The following is a 22,550-nucleotide window of genomic DNA, read 5'->3' on the forward strand; positions in this document are numbered from 1 at the left end:
GGCTTTGAAAGCTAGGTTCCTCAGGGAGCAGGGTAACCTGTGACTGTTCAGTTTCTTTACAGAGAAGCTGAACCTGCCCCTGCTTCAGTTACTGTTGACTTTCTTCTGCGGTTACATACCCCGTTCACCACGTTTCCCCCCTTCCAACACATGTTTAAAAATAAAGTTAATGGAACATTGTTAATTAACAACATTTTCTTTATTAATGAATTCGCGTTAAAGGGTTGAAACAGGGATGCAGACTGTGGTGGGTAGGGTGTGCAGTGATGTTAACACCGCTTCTACACTCGAGGAATGACAGGCTCCTGCTCCTAGAGCGGTCTGCAGTGCCGGACTGGTTGTTTCAACGGAGCCTGCCATCCCTCCTTTTCGGGACTCTGTGTGTGGGGGCTACGTGACCTTGTGGCGGAGGAGGACAGTTACAGATTCCCCTGCTGCGTGGCTCTGTGGTCCGGGACAAGGACCGCTGCATAAGTTCTGTAACCGCCCTCCCATGCCACAAAGTCATGTACCCCCCACCCACACAGAACATGGAAAACACCTCCCATACCGACCAGGGTGCCTACTGACTGCACTGTGTGTGTGACCTGCTGTTGATCCTGCCCCCATGTCTGTACCCTAGTAAAGGTGACTGTCCTATGCAATTAACAACCCCCTTCCCCCCCCTTCACAGACATCAAGTAGAAAAACTTGACGGAAATAGTAATTAACAGCAACCTACTTTTAATAATCAACTACACAGTTAGGGGATGAAACTGGGATTGGGGCTTCGGTGAGCCAGGAAGGGAAGGACTTCTCAACATTTAGGGAATGAGAGCCTTCTTGTATTTGTGCACTCTGCAGGGGTGCAGTGACAGTTTTCACGGCCCCTGTCGCCCCTCCTTCTTGTTACTTTGGGTGAGGGGGGTTTGGGACTTTGTGGCAGGGGAGGGCGGTTGCAGATACAGTGCAGGGGCGCTCTGTCCTCCTGCCTGCGGTCCTGCAGAACATCCACAAGGCGCCGGAGCGTATCAGATTTTCCCGGGGCATTTCCTGTGTGGCTGGTCAGAACATCCAAGCTTGGACTGCTGTCCAGAGCGTCAACAGAGTGGTGCATTGTGGGATAGCTCCCGGAGCTACTAAGGTCGATTTCCGTCCACACATAGCCTAATTCGACATAGCCATGTCGAATTTAGCGCTACTCCCCTCGTCGGGGAGGAGTACAGAATTCGAACTAAAGAGCCCTCTAGGTCGAACTAATTAGCTTCCTGGTGTGGACGGGTGCATGGTTAAGTCGAATTAACGCTACTAAATTTGACATAAACTCCTAGTGTAGACCAGGCCTTAGAGTGGGGTCAGCGTACTTAAAGGGGCAATGCGCACCTCTCTCTCACACACACGGGGTGTATGTCTCTGTCTGCCATGCTGTCTCCCCTCCCTCCATTTGTGGTGCCTTGTAGAGTGTGAAGCTACATTAACCACAGTGTGTTAACCCTTGAGTGCTAGTTCATCATTCAGCCGAGTGCTAGTTCATCATTTAGCAGTAAAGCATTCTCTGGGAAATATCCCACCCTCTTCCACTCTCTGACTTCCACTTCAATCATGCTTCACAATCATTGATGTGTACAGTATTCAATTGATTATTTAAAACTTATACAGTGTGTATGTCTGTGTGTATATATATATAGAGAGAGAGAGAGAGACTTTTGTCTGGTGAAATTTTTTTCCCTGGAACCTAACCCCCCCCATTTACATTAATTCTTATGGGGAAATTGGATTTGCTTAACATCGTTTCGCTTAAAGTCGCATTTTTCAGGAACATAACTACATTAAGCGAAGAGTTACTCCCTCTCTCCTAGTGTGAGTTACAGTGTCTTTGTCTCCCTCTAGTGGTTGGTTCATAGAAGACGATGTATGTCTATTTTAAGGACAGAGTTATTATTTTACCTCAAGTGGCTGATGGCCCAAGATCAGTCCCCTATGCATACACACCGCAGCTAAACATAATCCCATGCCCCGCTGCATTAAGTAACAGAAGATCCTTAATAAGAGTAAGGCACTATAGACTGACTATTTTAAGGTCAGGTCTTCAGTACTGCATTATCTGAGCACCTCACAGTTTTTAATGTATTTATCCTCACAGCACCCCTGAGAAGAAGGGAAGTACTATTATACTCATGGGCAAAAGTAGCACTGAGCAGCAAAGTGACTTGTCAAGGTGCCACATGAAGTCTGAGGTGGAGCAAGGATATGAACCGGGTCTCCCAAGCCCTCAGCTAGTGGCCAAACCACTGGACCAGCCTTCCTGTAAAGCTTGTGGTTGTTAGACACTATAAATTATGTATAATTAATAGATAAATGTCTATCAGGGACGGTCTAGACAGTATTTGGTCCTGCCGTGAGGGCAGGGGACTGGACTCGATGACCTCTCGAGGTCCCTTCCAGTCCTAGAGTCTATGAATCTATGAATAACAATACATAATTGTGATTCACAGACTGCTTTCACCCCATATTGTTATGTTATAATAGACACGATCCACCATATCATTACACACTGCTTTTTAACACCTCCAAAGCGTGCCAAGTTTAGGTGTGCAACGGGAGCCTTCATTCCACATCGTCTTGCTCATATTTTTTCTTAATATAATACATGGTTTGCTTCAGGGAAAACACAAGGGAAAGGATTTAAAATATGCTAAAACACAGGCTCGGATGTAAGAGAAGCTGTGACAGAGGAAATGCTCCAACTAGAGCCTTGCAGGCTTTGGTTACCGAAATGGAAAGTTTAGTGAGCTTCAACAAAGCTGCTATATGTTCAGGAGCACTGGTATCAGCAATGCCAGCCATAGGTTGTAAACTAAATTTCATGGTCCAGATTCATTGGTATGTGCCGGACTCTTTGTACCACGCCAGTGATGCAAAGCAGCTGTAAACCTCAGTTTAACTAGAGCTGGAGAAACATAAAGAAGCAGAAGAATAACAGTGAATCTGGCCCCATAGTTGTATGCCCTTGTAATAGAAGCACTACCTGGTCTCCAGTGAACAAGGGGTTAACTTCAACTTGGCTTTGGGAGTGTGTGTGTCTGTGTGTGTGTGTGTGTGTGTGTGTGTGCACATGCAAAGGTTACTCAGGAGATGGGGGTCTGATTTTCCACTCCCTTGAAGCTTGTGTGGTCATTGTCACCCATGCAGTGAGTGTAAAATGGTATCAGATCAGAATGGAAGTGTTTCAAATCCTCTTTGCACAGGAATAAATGACTAAACAAGGCAGTGAAGAATCAGGCCCAGAGAGTGTCTTTGATAGGGTTCACAAGCATCAAAGGAATAAGTTGAGCACAAGGTGTGGCAGAGTTTTCTGTTTACATTTTTTCTGCTGTGTTGCCTTATTTTGAGTGCTTATTATAAGTGTAATTCCTTACAGAAAAAAATTTAGCTATCATTCAGAGGTGAAAGTAAGCCGGTCCGGTCCGGCGTACCGGCAAGAGCCAGTACACTGTGCCAGACCGCACCTGCTTCTGTGGTGGGGATTTAAACAGCTCTGGGCTCCCCGCCGCAGTGGACAGCCCAGAACCCTTTGAATCCCGCCCGCAGCTCGGGCCGGGCTGGGGCCGGATTTAAAGGGCTCAGAGCTCCCACGGCTGCGGGCAGCCCAGAGCCCTTTGAATCCTGCCCATGGCTCCGGCGGCCGGGCTGGGGCCAGGATTTAAAGGGCTCAGAGCTCCTGTGGCTGCGAGGCGCCCAGAGCCCTTTAAATCCCGCCCATGGCTCCAGCGGCCGGGCTGGGACCAGGATTTAAAGGGCTCAGAGCTACCACGGCGTGCTCTGGCGGCCAGGCTGGGGCCGGATTTAAAGGGCTCAGAGCTCCCTGCAGCGGCAGGAGCTCCGGGCCCTTTAAATCCTGGTCCGGCAAGGCTCAGGGTTCCCCGCAGCCACGAGAGCTCTGGGCCCTTTAAATCCCGCCCACAGCTCCGGCAGCCGGAGCTGCAGTGGAGATTTAAAGGGCCCAGAGCTCTGCGGCGGCCAAAACTCCGGGGGCTCCCAGCCACTTCTGCAGCTGGGAGCCCCGGGTTGATTTAAAGGCCTTGGGGCCCCCAGCCACAGCCGGTGCCCCAAGGCCTTTAAATCTTGAGATGCCCCATCTCTTCCGGATGTGGCCACATCTCCTCAGGACTCCAGCAGTACCAGTAAGTCCTGTAAGTTACTTTCACCCCTGCTATCACTGCATTTGATTCTTCTGACTCTTTCCATCAGTTTACAGTGTCATACCTTGAGGCATAATTTTCAGATTTCATTCTATATGTGTGTGCGTGTGCAACACATCTCTCTCTCTCTAATTAAACTTTTTCTGCAGTGTTGTGATCCTAGACACAACAGCTTGAGAACTAGAAAGTGAAACTAACTGGAAACAAAGAGTGGAATTCTTTTTAGTTCCATTATCTAAACTGAGCAAGACAATGTTGGGAGTATTCCTGAGAGTAAAATTAGACATGTGCTTAAATGTTTGCAGTATTGGGGCCTCAAGTGGCAGGCAAGGATTTTTAATATGTGATTTTTTTAATCTTGGCTATACCGCTTTAAAAAAATGTGTGTGTGGTGTCCAGAAGAGCTGGCCTTAAATATTTTCCCAACTTGAAAATGATGGTGTTTCCATGAACAATAAATGTTTAGTCCTCTTATACTGTGTGCCAGTGCTAGCTCATTAGGGGCCCTAAACAGGATTATTTTGGGGACCTCTTCCCCCACCCCCGAACACATAATAATTAATAGAGGGCTTCCTTGAGCTGCTCGAGGCCCTAAGCAATTGCTTAGTCTGCTTATGCCCAGTGCTAGCTCTGATTATACTGCTGCAAGTGTGTCTACAGCATTTCTAGAACTATTTAATCACCAATAGACAAAGCAAACAGGACCATCTGCGTACTGCTGCCTGCAAGAATACAGTGTAAGGGTCACATTTCAGTTCTACTAAGTCAACCCTGAATGCAGAAAATGCCTTATACAGCCAGCTATATTAGCCCATTATTTTACCTGAAGCAGAAAACTGTTGTTAGGATTAATAAACTGCAACCCTAAGAGTTTTTCCTGTGGTAAATATGCTGCAAATCCAGGCCTTCCCTGCTAGAGTTACCATTTTTCATAAGGATTTGGGGTATTCTAATAATAGTAATACCCATGCTTTATATAATATGCTTTTGGCTTCAAAGTACTTTATTATTAATTATTTCTATAGCATCACAGGTGTGCATGAAGCTTTTACAGCCAACTAGAGAATAGAAACCCCTGGGTCCAACATAATACCTGTGATCAGCAGGTATGATGCAGCTGTTCATACTCAAAACAAAGCTCAGCTGAGCTGCAGTCAGGGCATTCCCAGTGAAAGGCATCCAGCTTGGAAACTTTTAGCCACAGGCACTCATGACTTGCCCCTGTGAGAGTGCAGTGCAACATTTACAAAGCTGCGTTAGTCTCCCCCCCCCCCCCCCCAACACACATACAAACAGAACATAGTCTAAACCAGGAGCTGCCTGAAAATTAAAACTCTAATTTGGAGCCTAGATACTACAAGGACTGGCATAATAGAAATGTGTAGGTAGATAGTTAGGTAAAGCAAATAATTAATTAAGCCTCCAAGCACCCCTTTTAGTACTAGTAATAATAATTATTATGATCCCCATTTTACACATGGGGAAACTGAGGAAGAAGAATTAAATGATTTGCCTAAAACCTCAGAAGTATTCAGTGTCAGAATGGGAGTTAGACTTCAGGGGATCCTGGCTTCCTGTTCCTTGCTTAGGGTTGTCTATGATGCCCTGCAGTTTGGTCTATAGGGGGTATGACTAGCAATGTGCACCAAAGTTCTGTGCTGTAACGTCCCCATGTGGACACTAGGGAGGCCAAACTAAAAGGTTCCTAATTTGTATTAACATAGGCCTCTGCAAACAGGATTACATTAACTCATTATAATACAACCACATACGGGGATCAAATTAAGGTTACACAGGCAACCTTAACTCTGGCATTTCCTACCTTTTGGGTGCTTAACTTTGCAACCTTAATAATGTTCTTTTCACCTAGTTGGGTTATTTTTTTTGGTGTGTGTAAAGAAATGTGTCCACTGAGGGTACAGACTTACCACTTCCCTTGCGATGGAGGGAGGCACAGCAGAATGCTATATTTACCCAACTTAACATTTGCACGTTTCCATTCCATGGTCAAGCAAATTACAAATTTAGCCTTCCACGCCTCATCCTAGATTGGTGCTGTTGTGCCTAGATTTTGCAGCTCTTTTGTTACGTAGCCACACACAATGATCGCGAAAGCCTTCAGCAACTCGGAGGACATTTTCTTGCCCTGGATTCAGTCTGGAATAGTTTTACCTGGAAGGATGAACTTGTGTTGAAGGCACAGGACTGGGTCCGTACTGCCTCTGGCATACTGTAGCTGTAGCCTTGATTCATTTCATGGCAGTTCAGTGTTTGCTCAAAGCAGGGGTAGGCATTCTGCCAGGCAAGGTCATGTTTAATTTGGAGCTATGCCTGGAGATGTACTGAAGCCGTTTGTGGCCTGAGCTATCTGGCCATGCCTGGTCCCCAGATAATTTTAAGAAGGTGCTGGCCAACTCTAGCTCCCTAGCAAAATGGAGATTGTGGGTTCCTGGTGCAGTTGCAACATCCATCTGGATTGATTTCTGCCATTGAGGGCCTGTAGCCTGGCTTCTCATGATGGGAACACAAAAGGGAGCCTATGTGATTTTGGGCAAATCACTTGACCGATGTGTCTCAATTTCCCTCTCTAAAATGGTGTAAATGATATTTTCATATATCACAGCAGTTCTGTACAGCTAAGTTTAGCCTCATACGCTGTGGAACGGTCCAATCAGAATCGTGACAGTCCCACTACATTCAGCCAAGTTGGCAATGGCAACGTTCATTCCAGGCCAGTCTCTCTTTCTTTCTTTTTTTTTAATTGTGTTTTCCTTATACACTGATTTGAATTACCAACCCCGTCCTCAGCTCCCATCCACACAAAAATAAATAAATAATGAAACTGCTTCCAATTTCACTTGCTCTCCCTCTTCTCCCTATTTAACCTTCAATGAATTTTAATTGTGTCAGGGAGAGACCATCATGATTGCCCAGGCATAATCCTGTCATGGTTTGTAGAGGCTTCTATTATTAAATGTCTGCTGACCCATCAAATTCTCTAACGGGGCAGGAATTCTTTTTCCTAGGATCATTTGTGAGGAAATCTCAGTCACTGGCATGCAAATCAGTGGCAGATTTTCTTGTGTGTGTCTTTTTGGGTGGGAGAGGATAGGATCAAATGTGCAGAAGGTTTGACATTTTATTCAGGAATGATGCTTTGTCACTCAGGTAGCCCAGCTCTGAGCTGTAAGTGGACACAACATCCCACAAAGGGTGTAGTCCTGACCCTGTTAAAGTCAATGGGTGTTTTGCTATTGACTTCAGTGGGGCCAGGATTTCACCCAAACTGAGTGTGAGCTATGCTAGCTAACATCAGGTCTGAATTCAGCCCCAAGAGAATGGTGAATACAATACCCAAAGCTAAAACACAGGCGTAAGAAAGGGAAATCACTCTGGAAATTAAACATGGCCACAGGTTATGTAGAAAGAACTCAAAACTCTCAAGAACATCATCCAGTAGAAAGGACACCCCCACACTAGGTGACAAGAGACTTCACCTCTCACTTTTCCCAACTGTAAAGGGGGGATAATGATACTTGCCAACCCCACCGTTTGTAAAGTGCTTTGAGATCAATGGATGAAAACTTCTGTATAATCATGAAATATGATTATCATAGTTAGGAACATAAGATTTGCCATTCCTGATCAGGCCAGTGGTCCATCAAGTCCTATATCCCACCTTCTAATGAAGGTGGATATAATGCAACTAGCCAACTGTGAAATTCTGTATATTGGAGGTGGAAGTAGGAGGGATTCCCTTCTTGATCCTTCATAGATCAGTTTATGCCTCAAAGCATGAAAATGTAATTACCTACCTTTAATTTGCATGTCTACAAATGCTTGATAACAATTATCCAGCCTCTTTTACAATCCACCCCTAGTAGTTGGCTGGCTGACCCCCTGCAGCCATGAATTCCACAGACTGACTACATGCTGTGAGGAAAAACATATTTTAACTAGTCTAAACGCCCTTGTCTAGAATTCCATCAAGTAACTCCTTATTATATAACAGGATACAAAAGAGGGATTGATCAGTTTCATGAACATCCTTCATGTTTTAAAATAACCTGTTCAAGGGTCCCTAAGTCATAATCGTCGTCGTCTTGGGTTTAAAAGTCCTGGTTCATGCAGTCTTTCCTCCTCTGCATGTACCATTTCACCCTAATGCTAACTGAGCCTAGATCCAAAGCAGGACTCTTATAAGCTGAAGACAGCAGCTTTAATGGATGAGTCAAAAGGAAATTTTCCTGGCTCACCTGATCAGAGTTATGCTAACGTTGTCTCAACAGGGTTTCTTCTTTGCATATTCTTCTTTGCATGAGGTTACTATGAGTGCACCACTGCCCTCTACTGGCTGGAATGTCAGAGCTCATCAAGCACTTGCCTAGTCACCCTGTAGGCACAGAGTGTAAGTATTATTCATGGAGATTTTCCCTTGATTGAAATGGTAGAAGCCTGCATTTTGGGCTGAGTTCTGTTCCTGTTTATGACCACGCAGATTATGCAGGCACAGATTAACTGAAGTACTCTACAGAGGCCTACATCTGTGTAGTCTTCAATGGTGCTTGTTTCTCACACCTGACTCAGCACTGCATTCTGTTTCAGCAGTTGCCTGCTACAAAAAATATGCTATTATCTGTAAGTCAGCAGTTTGCATTCAATGTCTTTATCTTCCCTCATATAATCATCAGACATTTCTGCATTTCAGACTGATAAATACCAGATTATTGAATCTTTAGGGCATCTCAGTGCAGCACAAAGAGAGCTGCTAATTTCTAGTCCTTCCTTTAGTTTAACATTTAATCCTGCTATTGTCCTCAGAGAAAAAGTATGGTTACATCTTGTTTGCTAGGTGTTCCAAATATATTAAGTGAAAGACAAGATTACGTAATGTGTCAAGGGCTGAAAAGACTAAGCATTTTATATTGAAATGTTGACAAAGCAAAGAGTACTATAAAATGTACTGGCAGGTGTTCATATGCACCAGTGCTCTCTACTGGATTGAATTAGAAGTGCTCATGTATGTGTCATGTTCCTTGTAAAGCTGAGAGGCAATGGAGATTTTTCCCTTAGTTCAGGTACGAGTGCTTTTGGAACAAGAGGATGCCATTTATATCCCATGTATTTCCATGTGGCCACGCTATATAGCAAAATGCAAGCCATGAAGTGCCCAGGTGGCCACAGATTTGGTACACCAGATCTGAAGAGATCTTTTACAGCCCCGTTTTTGAAGGCCAAATGTTTCTCTTTCCCCAGAGTGTTGAAAGTGCAAAAAGATGCACAAGGCACTGCAACACATGACATCTGATGCATATGCTGCCAGTGCTCACCTCTAAAAAGAAAAATCCATTGCACAAGGGTAGAACCTTTCAGTGATGCCATGGAGAAGCTGTCTAGGCCAAAGTTCCAACACATGGTACCACTGCTCTGGCTGGAGGCCCAGGCATAGTTGTGTTTGTAAGACATTACCCAAAGCCATTTTCTGTATTGTCATATGAACATATGTACAATAGCATTCCATTGCTCCTGTATGGTGGGTGATGCTTTGAGAGGCAAAAAAACCCCAAAAACAAAAACACGATTTGCACAAGTTATTGCGGCAGTAACTTATGATGAGTTTTCAGATGGCTGCACGGTTGGGAATAGCATATGCATTAACTTGGTGTGGGTCTGTGCTTCTTATGTTTCATGATGCAAGTGTTCACATTCCACCATCATGCACCAGGGTTCTTGTGAATGCTTTGCATTGCAATCTTTCTACAATGTGTCTAGTGCTCCAAGGAACATGCCCCTTAAGGTTTTTCACTGGTGCAAGTGGGTTTGCTGTCTGGTTCTGAATTAACACCCTACAAGTATTATTTTCCATGGAACAAATGAGAGGACAGGATCCCAAAATTTCATAATCTTGGATGGGGAGAAATCAGGAAGGACTGTGAATTAATCTTGCTGACACAGCAAAGAGAAAAAGGAGCAATGATAGATGAGAACAAATGCAGCACCTCCTATACTGCATGTTAACAACCGATCATGAATTTAGAAGTAAAATCCAGAAATGGCTGTTTCACCTATTTCATGATCAGGACATATTGATCAAAATTAGAACAAGCTATCATTTTAACTGTCTTGGATGATCTCTTTTTATGGCCTACGTGAAAGAAATATAATGGGGGGTGAATATACACCTGGAACATTTTAGTGAATGCTGTACTCCAGGTATTGATCAGTCTGTCATTGTTGGATTTTAAGAACAGGTTAGACAATCGTCTGTCTAGATCAGTGGTTCTCAAACTTTTGTACTGGTGACCCGTTTCACATAGCAAGCCTCTGAGTGCGACCCCCCCCCTTATAAATTAAAAACACTTTTTTATATCTTTAACACCATTATAAATGCAGGAGGCAAAGCGGGGTTTGGGGTGGAGGCTGACAGCTCGCAACCCCCCCCATGTAATAATCTTGTGACCTCCTTGGGGGCCCCCGATCCCCAGTTTGAGAACCCCTGCTCTAGATAGACTTAATTTTGCTTCAGTGCAGGGGGAGGGACTAGATGACCCTGCGGTCCCTATCAGCCCTACATTTCTATGAGTCTCCCCTCTACATTTTCAGTGGTCTCAAATGTTAAAAACTAGAAATGAAATCAGGTAGAGCTCATTGTGTTTGTATAGTGTAGTCCCTACTCCGGGTGATAAGATTTGGGTATTAATGTTATCCAGGCTTAAGAAGCATTAGTGATGACCCATGGCTTCAGCTCTGTAACTCAGCCTTTTGTCTTTCCAAGCCAGTCTGTAGTGGGATACAGATTACTAAAAAAGCTGCATAAGCTATTTCACTAAATTCTAGTTCACAATTTCCCTCTCTGAATTTAGCCCATTCATACAACAATGAAGTACTAGAAGACTAACAGGAAAGCCAAAGCACCATCTGAGACTGATCCAAGCCCTCCTTGGCTGTGAAGGTCAAGAACATCTGGGACTCCTACCAAGAACATCAATAACACCTTCGAGTAAGAAAATCTGCTTCTCCCTCCTCAAAAGCACAGTATAGTATGACCAATACTTATGAAACCAACTACTTCTTGGTATCTAGCCGCCCAGTCTTGAGCCATTACCTACTGCCATCTTCAACTCCAGGTAGATACTGCCCATATCCTGGATCCCTCCAAATCAGGCTTCCAGCCAGGACATGTGGCGGGAGGGATAGCTCAGTGGTTTGAGCATTGGCCTGCTAAACCCAGGTTTGTAAATTCAATCCTTGAGGGGGCCACTTAGGGATCTGGGGCAAAAATCAGTACTTGGTCCTGCTAATGAAGGCAGGGGGCTGGACTCAATGACCTTTCAAGGTCCCTTCCAGTTGTAGGAGATAGGTATATCTCCAATTATTATTATTTTTTATTATTTATGATGTGTCAGGGGTTAGCTACACTGTGCTGAGATGACATAATGGGCTGTTGCTCTTCCATCTCCAGTGCCCAACCTGTGTAAATCCCATAGACATCCATCTCCCATATCTGTAAGAAGGTCCTAGGGATGACAAATACCCTTTTCTGGATATGGCTGGCGAGAAGACTGCACCCCCTGCTGTGAGGTTCGGCCTTGGCCAGGGTGATCCAACAGTGGTGATTTCCAAGATTGATTGTTGCAATTCTCTGAATACAGGAAACGACTGATTTTAAAACAAAGCTACAATTGTTTCAGAACAAAGCAGTCCACCAAAAGGACACTGCCCTAGAGCTCTGCTCCTTTTACAGGCTACCCAGACATGAACAACTTCCCCATGCTTGCCCAAATTACCAAATGGACCACTTCAGCCTGTGTGATTGTGACCTTCTTGAAGTGCTGCACTCTATTGGAACAGCAGAACTGTAAGTTTTAAGGATCAGGTTCATGTATATGTGAGACAGAACTTTCTTAGTGCCTGATCCAAAAGTCTGGCACTCATGTCTAAGACAGATCAACATATTCAAGAAATTCAGCTCCTTCAGAACAAATTGCAAAACCAACTTCTTTGACTTAGCATCTCTCCAAACAACCAAAAAATTAAACACCTACATTCCTCTACTTGCAGACGGGGGACAGGAGGGGAAGGAAGGTGACAGATAACTGTATCTTGTGTATCCACTTTATAATTTGTTAAGAATCAGATGCTCACATACCATGGTGGTGGGTGCCATATCAGAAACTAGCTAGGTGAAGGAAGGACAGGCTTGTGGTTAAGACACAGGGCTATCACAGGGTTCTGTTCTGAGCGCTACCACAGGTTATGTATGAAGCTGGCTAAGCCACTTATTTTTGTGTCACAATTCCTCCACCTGTAAAATGGGAATAATAATGAGACCTAATTTGTTAGGATCAGGTTGTTTGGCCCTTATATAGGTGTGTGTGGTGGTGGTGGGGTGAAGCTCCAAATTACAGTCAAATCACAGTCTTTATGAAGCATCTTGAAGTTCTTGCTTGATTCACTTAAATTTTGTAGAAACCTTTAGCATGTAATAATCCTATCCCTATTCAGCAAAGCACTCAAGCAAGTGCTTAACTTTAAGCATGTGCTGAAGTCCCCAATTAAAATACTTAATTACGTGTATGATTGAGTGCTTTGCTGAATGGGGCTGTAATTATCTACATGCTTAAGGTTAAGCATGTGCTTAAGTGCTTTGTTTTTTTGGAGACTATAACAGAAATTGTTTCAAACTGGACTGTGGAGTAACTGCTGCCCCCAAGTGTGTACCAAAATGTACAACTGTTTAATCTGGGACGCATTCACATACTTACTACCATAACCACAAGCAACCAGCTCAAATGGTTAGTACCTGGACTTTTCTGAAATATACAATAATTAAACCCCAATGGTAAAATATCATTAGATGTTTCATTATCTTTGTAAATTACAAGCGAGTAAACTTTGTATGATAAATTGTCATAGAAATATTGAAAGGCTGGATAAGGGCCTGGACTTTTTAGAACTGTAGGCGTATTTAGTTTGCAAACCCAATCACCATGATTGCAGGCATAGTGGCAATAATTATACAATCATGAAAATCTGGGCCAAGATCAATAAAAGATTCATGTCATACAGAGGGATGTCTGACACTGCTCTTTCAACAAATGTTTACTAGTTCTCTGCACCTTGTGTTGCCATTTACACCTGTGCAAAGTTGGTGTAGAACGCTACCATTCTGATTTGGATTCACTTTGCACTAGTTCAAATCACTACACAAGCTGTGGTGAATTGGTCCCTGTAGCTTTATACTGAAAACCTTAATAAAGGCATTCCAAAATAAACAACACACTGCACAGCATATATCTATAGCCTTTATAGTTAGATAGTTAACCTCCGATGGGTTAACATATTGCAGTAGCATGAATCTATGCCGCGCAAATTCTGCTGAGATTTCTCTGACAACTGCGGCTCCCTCCCCACCCCAAATAAATCTGCAAGGAGCTTCAGGATCAATAATCTCCTATCTCACATTTAAAGAGGCTTGGGGATTCCAAAATTACCTGCTGAGTCTCCCAGGATAGAGTGCAGACTTTAGAACTCCATTGTGCCTTCCCTACCAGGGACGAATAGAAAAATAAGAATTGTTTTAATTATTCATTTAGTTGTAAATAAAAGTGTTAAATCACCAATATATTTTAAAACAATATTATAATTGACTCGCTAAACATGATAGCCCCGGAAGATCCAAGCTTCGAAGCTCAAAGACTTTGGGCATATTTATACCTTGAGCTTAAGTTGTGATTCCTAGCGCAAGGAGACATATTCACCGTAGTTCACTAGGGATAGTGCACTAAAAAATAGCATGTAGCTGCAGCAGTGCTAGCTGCCCTGAGTATGTACCTAGCTGCATCTCTGACGGCACATACTTGGGGTGAAGCCAGTCCCACTGCTCGCGCTGCTGCGGCTACACTCAATTTTTAGCATGCTAGGCACTGCTAGCTTAATCAGAGCTAGCATGGGTATGTCTCCTCAATCTGAGAATTATACCTCCAGCTTGAAGTGTAGAAATTCACTCTGTAAATGATTTAATTCAGGAGAACAGGAAAATGGCCACACTGTAAATCAACCCACAGTGGCTGTGGGGGCTCAGATCAGAGGGAGGGGAAGGTCTAAAACAGTTTTTCTGGCTCTTCTGTCTCCAGCCTTAAACCATTTAATCTGTAAATCCTGAGCTCTGATATGTGATTCTTGCTGTGCCATAGGATTTATTAATGTTTTGATGAGTTAGAACAGGCTGAAGGATTTTACACTCATGCTATTGAGCACCCACACAAATTGTGGCGTCTGAACATGTGACTCTGATCTCAGTTTTGGCCTGTCACATTGGATGATAAAATACTAACTATAATAAAAATGACTAACAAGACATTTAGCTACCTCTATCTCAGAGAAATGGCCTAGCGGTGTAAGCCAAGTACTCTTGAGGTCTATTTCCTCCTCTGCCACTAACTTGTTGTGTGGCTATGGGTACATTGTTTCACCTTTCTGAGCCTCAGGGGATCTGAGAAGGATTAATTAGGTGATGCTTGTAAAGCTTCTTTAACTCCTAAATTGTTTTTATGCATTTTAGGTACCTGTGGTACTACACACACACTTATTTGCTAGGATCCACACTGCCTTGCAACCTTCCATTAAATCAAGCAATTCAAATATTCCATTAAGATATATAATAAAAAGAGAAATGATTAATAACAGCTCATCCAGAAATTTCCTCCCCAAAGTCCAGGCCTTTGACATGATTCTTTAGTGTTGCTCTGAATTTCTTTCTGCATTAATTTCAATCTGTCGTGGGATTACTGGAAAATCGCCTTGGGGAACTTGTTCACACCCACTGCCACAGCAGATAACTTTGCATTCTAAACTCAGGCATTTGACTCCTATCTGTTTGGACATATGAGCTGCTCAGCACTGCTTCGTGAGGCAAGATATTTTTATATTCCCAGAAAGAGCACAAAGTAGAGAGAGGAATTATCATTTACTGTTGTAATAGCTGCAAAACAGAGCAGAAGCAAACCCATATGAACTGCCCTGTTACTCGTGTAATTAACCAGACAGTATAAATTTCATTTATATGCTCTCAAGATATATACTAAATAATGTTGTGAACAGTAAATGATACCTAAGAGTAAGGATTCTTCAGTGACTTTGGGGACCAGCGCCCTTTTGGTTTAAACAGGGGCAAAGCTAGAAGGCCCAGATCTTCAAAGGAATTTAGACGCCTACTACCCATTGATTTCTACAGAAGTTAAGCATCTAAATACCTTTGAGGATCTGGGCTGAGGGCATCACGACTGAATAGTAAAATGTCCTGGGACATTCCCCTCTCTGTTCCTGACCAGGATTTTTGGAATAATGTAAGAGTCCCCTCCAAAAAAAAAAAAATCCCAGGTTTGCACAAGGTTCAGAACATGCATAAATTGCATGACCCACTGTTGGTGCAATATAAATAATAATAACCTCACACCCTGGGACAAGATGCTTTCTGAGTGTTCAGTGAGTTCAACCTAGCCATTCACACAGCCAAATTGTGTTCAATAAAGTTGCTATTACTTTGTATTAATATTCACACAAGGCTCCCAGCAACCTGTAATAGAGGAATAATATTACAGTGCAAGGATGCAGCATGAACACAGATGCTGGGAAAGCATTTTATATTTAGATGTTGTTTCAAACATTGATATCCTGTTGCTTGTATCAGTGTCTTTTTAACCAAGAGTCTCCCAAAATGAAAATGCTTGGAACGCTTCCGATTTCTTTGAATTCAATAATAAAACTTGATACGGAGCATAAACGTAAAATGTGACCTTTTTAAAAAGAACATTTTACAGTTTTAAAAAATCTGACCCTCCCTGTTACTCACATGTGCAATGTTAAGCATACATGAAAGGGGTTGCAGAAATGGAGGCAATGTTTGCAATAGTTATGGTAGCAGTCTCTCCATGTTTATTCAACGATTTATAGATTATAAAACCAGATGGGACTAACATGATCTAGTCTGACCTCCTGCATAACACAGGCCATAGGACTTCCTTGAATTACTTCCTGTTTGAACTACAGTATAGCTTAAAAACTTCCAATCTTGATTTTAGAAATCTCCAGTGACAGATAATCCACCACATTGTTCCAATGGTTAATTACCCTCATTATTAAAAATGTACACTATATTTCTAGCCTAAACTTGCCCCACTTCAACTTCTAGCCATTCTTGCAACGCCTTTATCTGCTAGATTGACGAGCTCTCCATCAAATTTCTGTTCCCAGTGTAGGTATTTTTAGACTGTGATCAAGTCACCTGCTAACTTTCTCTTTGTTAAGATAAATAGATTGAGCTCCTTGCATCTTTTCCAATCCTTTAATCATTCTCATAGGTTTTCTCTAAACCCTCCTCAATTATCAACATCCTCCTTGAATTGTGAACACCAGAACTGGACTCAGTATTCCAGTGGTGGTCACCAACTACAAAGCTAGTAATAATCTCCCTACTCCTGTTCTACAGTCTCCTGCTTATACACCCTGTGACATTATCTGATTAAACTGTGATCACATAGGTCATTGTTGCAACCACTGTTATATATTTGCAACAAATCTTGTACAAAATGTGGCATGTAAGATGTCTATGAAAAGGTTATGATGTCCTGGTTATGATTATGCTATCTGTATGCATGTATCATTTTGGTATTTGAAGTAATGAGTATTGGCTCTATACCTGGATTTCAAATGTTTGCTCCTGAGGTAACGCCCACAAGGTAGTTAGCCTGCATATCTTGGAGGGACTATTCAAACTAAGTGGCTCATCAAGAAACACTTAACTGACAATGGACCATGGGAGACACCCATCTACACTAAATGGACTGTCCTGTAAACGTACTGTCTGGGGTATAAGTAATGGCTTCTACTTTGTCCGAACCTTCAGGCATGGGCATATGACTCCAGACACGATCTTGTCACCTGTAATTTTCCACCAGCTGTGCTGAGGGCTTTGTTTAAAACAATGGATTTCCTTCCACATGGCAGAAGATATACAAGGCCCTGGAGACCCCTCCATTTTGCCTCTATCCTGCTCCAGCCTCTTTCCTGCCCAAACCTCCAGACTATGGACTATACTAATGGGTACATTCTAACCAATGGACTGAAGACCTTCCAATGATTTGGAAACAGCCAGAGACTTGAATTAAGCCAGCAGTTTATTCCATCTCTGCTACAAGCCTGAACCAAGAACTTTGCATTTATTGTATGTATTTGATTCCTTTAACCAATTTGAACTCTCACCTTTCTTTCTTTCTTTCTTTCTTTCTTTCTTTCTTTCTTTCTTTCTTTCTTTCTTTCTTTCTTTCTTTCTTTCTTTCTTTCTTTCTTTCTTTCTTTCTTTCTTTCTTTCTTTCTATAAATAAACCTTTAGATTTTAGATACTAAAGGATTGGCATCAGCATGATTTTTGGGTAAGATCTGAGTTATATATTGGCCTGGGTGTGTGGCTGGTCCTTTGGGATCAGAAGAACCTTTTATGTGAAGAGATTGGTTTTAAAGAACCACTCATCTCTAAGTCTAGTGTTTTCGGCGGTAATACAGGACTGTAATGCCTGAGGAAACTGCTTTTATGACTTCTTGTTAGCCAGTGTGGTGAAATGGAAGTTTACTTTCGTTGCTGGTTTGATGTATCCTGTGTGAGATTAGCCACCAGTCTTGGGGTATATCTGCCCTATTTCTCAACAGTTTGACCTGAATTTGGCATTTTCAGTTGTGACCCACTAAGGCACAGTTACACACTCAAGGATCACATTAGCTCTTTTGGCCACAGAGTCACACTGGGAGTTTATGGTCAGCTGATTATCCACCATGATCTCCAAGTCTTTTTCAGAGTACCCCATCTTTTAAGGATAGCCTATATTATTTGTTCCTAGATGTATGACTTTACATTTGGCCTTATTGAAATGCATATTGTTTGTTTGAGCCCAGTTTATCAAGCAATCTAGATAGGTCTGTGTCAGTGAGCTATCTTCTTCATTATTTATCAATCTCACAATCTTCGTGTCACCAGCAACCTTTATCAGTAATAATTTTATGTTTTCTTCTGCTCAGCCACTAATAAGAATGAAGAGCATAGAGCCAAGAACTGATCCCTGTCGGACTCCACTAGAAACACACCTGCTTGAGCATGATTTAACATTATATTTCAAGACCTGTCTGTTAGCCAGTTTTTAATCTTTTTGTGTGCCACGTTGATTTTGTATTATTCTAGTTTCTTAATCAAAATGTCATGCAGGAACAGGTCAAATGCCTTACAGAAGTCTACGTATATTACACCTACACCTATATCAAGTAAACTTGTAATCAGATTAAAAAAATCAAGTTGGCTTGACAAGATCTGTTTTCCATAAACTGTTGTTAATTGGCATTAATTATGGTACCCTCCTTCAATGCTTTCTTAATCGAGTCCCACATCAGCCATTCCATTATGATGCCCAGGATCAATGTCAGGCTGACATGCCTATAATTTCCCAGGTCATCCAGTTTACCCTTTATAAATATAAGAGCAACATAAGCTTTCTTTCAGTCCTCTAGAACTTCCCCGTGTTCTAAATCTTATTAACAATCAGCATTAATGATACAGAGAGCTCCTCAGCCACCTCTTTTAAAACTCTTGGATGCAAATTATCAAGTCCTGCTGATTTGAAAATGTCTAGCTTTAATAGCTGCTGTTTGAACATCCTCTTGAATTCTTGTTGAAATGGAAACTATTTCATCGTCATCATATGAGGAATACATTATTTAGCTTTTTCCTAAACACAGAACAGAAATATTTATTGAACTTCTGCTGCCATTTCCATTTTATTATTGACAAGTTTACCATTTCCATCTAGTAATGGACCAATACCATAGCCTTAAGTCAAAGGAATCCTATATTTTAAAAGACCTTTTTCCATAGTAATGTGATGCTTTAATATTATATATCCTATTCTTGTGTTTTGTGTGATCATTTACCTAAAGTTTAATAAAACTATTATTCAAAATATATATTTATTTTTGTTATCTATACCTAATATGTATGGCCAGTATAACAACAGGCAGATTTTCTGTGCTGACTGTAAGAGAGCAGTAACAATAGGCCTGACTGTGCACCCCTTATCTACATGTGCATCTACATTCAGAGAAGACCTTCTGTGCACAGTTCTCCCCTTCCCAGGCATAAGTGGGTGGGTGAGTTCAGATACCTCTGTGGTAGCATCTCCCCTCGCCCTGCTCACACAATTCAGAGCCAGCCTCTTTTAGCAGGCCAAGGGAGAAGAGTAGGCAGGGGGCAAGGGCAGTGGAAGAATAATGCAGCCTGCCAAGCCACCTTTTGGTGGAGCCTTACTTTAGCTGACCTTCTGAGATATGTGGAGCATTGGGGTGGCATGTGACCTATTTCATAGGCGAACCCCACCTCCCTAATGGGAATGATCAGTGAGGATAAGCTTGTAGGGATTTCTTCCTATTTAAACCTCTCCTAAGGTCCTTCCTGAAGGAGGGGCTGGTAGGGAACACCATATTTATGTCAAGCCTTCTAATATTAACCAGAATGCCAATGCTCACATATTCAGAATACGGGCTAATGCTCTGTCCTTAACTCATTCCATTGTTCTAAAGTGTTAGAGTAGAGAATAACTCTTGAACATTTTTCAAATGTGTACGTGTCTGTCCATTCATCTGGGCCTGTTAGCACTTCAGGAAAGCGCTGGTTCAGTAACAATTTGGAGAGAAAAGGAAAGGGGACTAAATCATCAATGCCACGGTGACAGGGTGGACTAGATCCATAGGCCCCCTGCTGGAGGCCTCATGGCCATGCTTCATCCCACCCCCCAAAAAAAGCAGAGGACAAGTCCTCCAGGCAGCCTAGATGGCCAGAAGGGCCATATAAAAGGAAGCAGCAGGGGCAGAGCAGTCAGTTGCTTCCTAGAGCTTGAAGAGGGAGAACTCGGTGCCTGACTGGCTGGAAGAGCAGCAGGACCATGGAGAGCTCACTGCAGACAGGACTGAGCCCAAGGAGGGCTGCTGAAGACCAGTTGGCTGGAAAAGCAGCAGGACCATGGACAGGTAAGTGCAGGCAGGCTGAGCCCAGGGACCCCAGAACCTAGCCAGACCAGGCCAGGGTATTGTGATGGGCCCTGCTGGTCTGATTGAAGACTGAGCCTAGGTGAATGCTGCCAAACGGACACCAACTAAGGGTACTGAGATTGGCCCCTGTTGGGCTGTCAAAGAAGGTAGTACCTCTGGGGAGGAAGCCTTGATGCTATGGCCCCATACCAAGGCTGTGAGCAAGATCTAGAGACTGTATACCTCAGAAGGGGGACAGTGTGTGAGACTCGCCTGGAGGGCTGGGTTGCTGAAGACCCACCAAAAGAAGCATTGGCTGCCCATGGGCGGGGGGTGGGGTATGCTTGCGAGAGGCAGGTGCCACCCCATTGTAAGTACAGAAAGAAAAACAGGCTCACACCCAATCAGAAAGGGGGCACCTGTGAGAGGTGGGTGCCACTCTGTTCAAAACTGAGTGATTGCAGGCATATATCGGCCAGAGAGGGAGTGCGAGAGGCAGGTGCTGGCACCATTACAGCCATGTACCTGCTCAAACCCAGGCCTACTTAGACTCCAAGTTAGGAGGACGGCTTATGAGTAAACAAATGTATCTACAGAGGTGTTTGTACCATCAGGTCCTTAGTCTGCAAGATCTAACAAATTCACATCCTGAGATGTGCTAGATGCAAGCCATATTAGTGTTCTTCAACTTCATTTAGCTGTTTTAGTTCCTGACTCTACTGTTACTACTATGTACAGGATTTGAGTTTATTTTTTTTTTTTTGCTTCAGTTTTAGAAGCTCCCAAGAGGTTTGGATTTTTCCCCTCACTGCACTTAGCTATTACTTAGCTAATATATACTGTGAATAAATTAGTAAGAGTTGTGCTAGAATTTTAATACATTTTTGGGGGGTGGAAAAGACGCTTTTCTTATCTGTCACTGAATACCAAACAACCAGATTTTGAGGCTCAAAGGGATTTAAAAGCAGATGTATTTACCAGCTCAGAAGGAAAAGACATTAAATTTACCAGTGAAAAGTGTTGTAATTGTCTTTCTCTGAACACACATTATCAAATCAAAAACACTTTAAGACGAGTTACATGTTGGTTTTATTGTAGATTTGGATTCTTTCTCTATGCCAGGAAGTTCTCTGTACGAAGTTATTTTTTCCTGACGTCTCTTTGAAATAAGATGCTTCTACACAGAACCTGTGATTTTCGAAGTAGCAATTGGGCACTGAAATCCCCTAGTGGCTCTGAAAAGATTTGAGACCCAGGTATCTGCTGCACACACAGCAAGCACTAGGGGGTTCTTGGTCCCCTGGAAAAATGGCAATTGTCTTCGCCTAGCAGCCTGCAATCAGCCACAAAAACTGTAAATAATACTTTTCATTTCTCTAGTGTCTTTCATTTGAGAATCTCAGAGTAATTTATCAAGATTAATTAAAACCATTTTGTAGATGGGGAAATTATTTGCCATCTGTCACAAGCTGGTCAGTGGCAGTTCCAGAAACAGAAGCTACAGTCTTCAATACCACACTTCGACTGTTACATTGGACCACAGTTACTGAATAGTCTGCCGTCCCTTATATTTTGCTGCCTTAGGTTACTGTCTGTAGAGCACAGCTACCCTCCACTGTATGACCTTAATCAGCACACAGAAAGGGGAGGGAGGAAATAAAACACAAAATTCATTTACAAGTGTAAATCGCCTTGTCACAGACCGATCATCTCTTATGTCTCTACCTGTTCTTTGAGGACTGTTTGGTAGAGTTCTCTGATAGATACCAAGCTGGTTTACTAATTGCCAGTATTGGCTCTTACTCAGCATCTGTCTTTAGTATTATCAGCACAAAGCTTTTCATACTAAAATAAATTAAAGGGGAAAATAGTTAAATGGGCTTATATGCTGGTCAATGAACTACGGATGGTTATAATGGAATCGGTTTTCTTACATCACAAATGGCTACCAAGAATGAGAAGGTATCTCTCTCTGTATATGTATGTGTGTGTACATAGATATAGATATAGAGTGTAGGGTGCGGGGGATGAGGAGTTCAGCATGTGGGAGGGGGCTCAGGGCTGGGGCAGATGGTTGGGGTGTGGGGAGGTGAGGGCTCCAGCTGGGGATGAAGGCTCTTGGATGAGGCTGGGGATGAGGAGCTCTGGAGGGGGCACAGGGCTGGGGCAGAGGGTTGGTGTGTGTGTGTGTGGGGTGGGGGTTAGGGCTCCAGAGTGGGGCCAGGAATGAGGGGTTTGGGGTGCATGCTGCCCCAGGGCTGAGGCAGGGAGAGAGGACTCCCCCAGCCCTCTCTCATCACA

General features: G+C 43.0%; 1 long non-coding RNA gene across 4 annotated transcripts in view; it reads right to left on the reverse strand.

The window, feature by feature from the left end:
- Positions 1–22,550, reverse strand: part of LOC123377725 — an 85,632-nt gene that overhangs the window by 58,918 nt on the left and 4,164 nt on the right. For 3 of the 4 annotated variants that reach the window (XR_006582289.1, XR_006582291.1, XR_006582288.1), the window contains exon 2: positions 13,676–13,728. This is a non-coding gene — a long non-coding RNA (uncharacterized LOC123377725). Of the gene's footprint in view, positions 1–8,437; positions 8,575–13,675; positions 13,729–22,550 lie in introns of all 4 variants that reach the window. The other variant, XR_006582290.1, reaches the window with a different exon arrangement.

This window comes from Mauremys mutica, chromosome 9 (assembly GCF_020497125.1).
Source record: "Mauremys mutica isolate MM-2020 ecotype Southern chromosome 9, ASM2049712v1, whole genome shotgun sequence".
Taxonomy (NCBI): domain Eukaryota; kingdom Metazoa; phylum Chordata; order Testudines; family Geoemydidae; genus Mauremys; species Mauremys mutica.